Below are 3740 nucleotides of genomic sequence, written 5' to 3'. Positions count from 1 at the left end.
ATGAGCACGTTTGACTGCAATCCCACATGCTGCCATGAATCGGGCCCCTTCAGCGTTTGTATCATCGCCCCCAAGGACGGCGCCACTCAGCTGTGGGAAAACGCTGCTGTTCTACTCAAGCAACTGACCGGCACTTTCGTGTCTCCTGGCCAGGTCTGCAGGGCTGGCGTTACTCTCCTGCTTCCTGCCCCATCTAGCTCACTGCTTCTGTCGAGCAGAGGCTGCCATCTCCAGAGAGCTGGCTGGAGCAGACATTCCTCTGCAGGGTGGCAATCTGGGATCTTAGTCTTACTTATAAAATCAAGCCACCTTCACCTCTAAACAAGACAGAGGGTCGCAGGAGGAGAGGGGCGGCAGGAGTGATGAAGGATGGCCCTGCACTACGCAGCTGGGTGCGTTCCCCTGGGGAGGGACAGGAGAGCTGTCTGCCCACTGGGGAACACAAGGCAGAAAATGCCAAAGAAGAGAAAAAGAGCAGGGGGGGGAAAACCAGGGAAGAGCTAGACAGAGAAATTCCCAGCACCCGAGTCACTTGAGTTGGGGGAGAGTCTCACACCAGGGGCTGAGAGCCTGGCAGGCCCAGTGGGTTTGAGCACGCCCATAGCTGGTTGTGGGGAGGGGACTTCGGGGCTGTGTGAAACATGCACAAGCTGCATCTCAGGCACCTTCAAACCTGCTGCATCTGGGGTTTCCTGCTTAGCAGTAATGGGGAAGTGTCTGTCGCAGCAGTGAGTGATATAAGTATTGTCACACTGGCTGCTCTCCTTATCCCTAATGGGCCAATCCCTTTTGGACCCCCTGATGAGCCTGTGGCCAATGACACTCAGCTTCCTAGGGAGAGTCCAAGGCCAGAAGGGATCTTTCTGACTATCCAGTCTGACCTCCTGCGTGTATCCAGTGGCAATGAGTTCCACAGGCTAACTGCACTCTAAAAGGAAATATTTTCCCAAGCAGATTTAATACTTCCAGGACAACACTGAACAGCGCACTGATACACAGGTACCCACCCACCAGCAGCATAAGAAGAACTCCACATGGACTCCTCCTCAGGGTCGAAATGACAGTCTGGATCTATACATTGAATGCTTCCGCTGACGTGCACAGGCAGAGATCGTGGAAAAACAACACCGCTTGCCTCATAACCTAAGTCGTGCAGAACGCAATGCCATCCACAGCCTCAGAAACCACCCTGACATTATCATCAAAGAGGCTGATAAAGGAGGTGCTGTTGTCATCATGAACAGGTCTGATGCGCAGTTACCACCATCACGGGACCTAAACAGATCAGCCACCACTCACCAGTTCATTCACCTGCACGTCCACCATGTAAGTATACGCCCATTCATATGCCAGCAATGCCGCCCTGCTTATGTACATCGGCCAAACTGGACAGTCATCTACGAAAAGGATAAAATGGCACAAATCAGATATCAGGAATGGCAATAAACAAAAACCTGTAGGAGAGCACTTCAGCCTTCCCTGGCCACACTATAGCAGACCTTTAAGGGGCATCCTGCAGCAAAAAAACTTCAGGACCAGACTTCAAAGAGAAAACTGCTGAGCTTCATTCTCTGCCAAATTTGACACCATGCAGCTCTGGACTAAAAACTGCTGAGCTTCATTCTCTGCCAAATTTGACACCATGCAGCTCTGGACTAAACAAAGACTGTGAATGGTTGCCAACTACAGAACCAGTTTTCTCTCCTCTCTTGGTTTTCACCTCAGCTGCTTAGAACAGGGCCTCCATTCCTCCGCTGATTGAACCTAACCTCGTATCTCTAGCTTTGCTTGCGTAGCATATATATACCTTTGCCTCTGGAAATTTCCCTACCTGCGGTCGTGACGAATTGGATATTCACCCTACGAAAGCTCATGCTCCCAAAACATCTGTTAGTCTATAAGGGTGCCACAGGATTCTCTTGCTGCTTTTACAGATTTTAATTTGGGTTGCCTTTCCCCAGGGGCTTGTTCCCTGTGTTTTATGTGCCTATGAGAAGGTGTATGTGGCTATCACCTGTTGCCACTTGCTGTTTGGTGTTACGTATCGCACACACAACCCGATACAAGACGTTTCCACTCTCTGGGCTCTTCTTATGCTTCACCAAGGCAGGAGGGGCGTCAAACACGTACCAGGGCGCAGAGAGAGACATTTGCCTCAGAAAAGCGATGTAGCAATTTTCTTTATTCACCAAGCAAAGTGCCACAACCACCCTAAACACTGTTACAGCAACAAGCGACTGGCCCCAGAGCGCACTCCCAGCCCTGGAGCTGCGGCCTAGGGCAGCTATGCTCAGCTGCTCAGAGTGCCAGATGGAGGGACTCCGGCCCACAGGCAGGACCTGTGGGCGAGAACGACACACAAATGGCTGTTCAGATTTCTAGGTGGATTTTGATGCTAGGAAGAAAGGCTGGATTGAACCTTTCTTCGAGCCAGGGGTGGAGACAGGTTTCTGCTTATAAAAAGAGGTTCCTCCAAACAGGAAGGGACTTCATCCCCCACGGCCACTCAGACTAGGGCTGTCTGGACGATGATTGATGACACCCCCATCCAGTTAGATCCAGTGGTGATACCCACCCCAAGGACCGCTTGGTCTCCTCAAGGCCACTGATAAAGTAACACAATGCAAACATTGGTAATTGGCATGAATCCACCCATGTGACCTGGCGTTTGAACCAGTGATTACCGAGCATCTCACCACAACCACCCTGCAGAGTCATCCCATCCCAGTTGGTGTGAGCCGTGGAAACCTCCCTGCGAGTGGCTTGGCAAGTTTCCTGTGCACGGACTAACAGAGCCCAGCCGCCGCTCAGAGCCTGAGGAACCGTCTGATGCTGGCATTCAAGGGCAGCGTACTGAAAAAGGCCTCGAACGCACTGGGCCCAGCTCCGGACGCCCAGCTCCCAGCCCTTTTGCAGACAAGGCCGAGGCAGCGGGACAATGTCGTGTGTCTGTCAGGCATCTTCCCTGGGAAAACACACCGTCTGCGCCTCGATGAAGGCGCCAGGCAACAGGCCGAAAGCGGTTCCAGTCGACTCTCCCCCACTCGTCAGAGCAATGAGGCCAAGTGGTAGCATAGGCCAGTAAGAGTGAGGACACCATCTTCCTGTCAGAGGGAGCGCTCTGGCAAGGTGACCAGTCAGCTACGTCTCTCCTCTGCGACTCTGTGATGCTCCGGGCGGAGCGGGAACGAGGATACCGGTTCCAGCCCTTGGCAGCAGCGTATGGAGTCAGCTCCTGCGGGGACGCTGTTACCGTGGTACTTGGAAATGGTGACTATTGGCCAGTTCTCCATAGACGGTGGGCCAGTCACATCGTCACGGTACTTGCGCGAAGCCCACGCGCTGTCATACATCAGGCGGGCCTCGTCCTCACCATAGGGTGTTTTCAGCACCACAGCGCGGCCAGCCCTGCTGCTGGGCGAAAGCAGATTCACCGCCTGGCACAGCGCCTTGGCGACACTCCAGCCCCCGGTAGTGCCTGTTTCGCACCGACATCCGGCTTTCAGCTCAGCTCCCCCTCCTGATCGTTTCAGACGGCCTTGGCAGCCACGGTGCCCACACACATCTCATCTGCTTCTGCCACCCCAGAAGCAGGAGCCTCTTTGCTTACCCATTGTAGGTTTCGTTGTGTCCAGGCAGGTTCCTCTTCAAAGCAGTGCTCGCATATACATTGGTCAGAAGTAGCCAAGCAGCTGCCGCCCTGTAGCCAGGAGCAGCGTGATGGCCGATCGATATATTTT

The sequence above is a fragment of the Chelonoidis abingdonii genome, chromosome 5 (assembly GCF_003597395.2).
Source record: "Chelonoidis abingdonii isolate Lonesome George chromosome 5, CheloAbing_2.0, whole genome shotgun sequence".
Classification (NCBI taxonomy): Eukaryota; Metazoa; Chordata; order Testudines; family Testudinidae; genus Chelonoidis; species Chelonoidis abingdonii.
Note: the sequence above shows the minus strand (reverse complement) of the source record.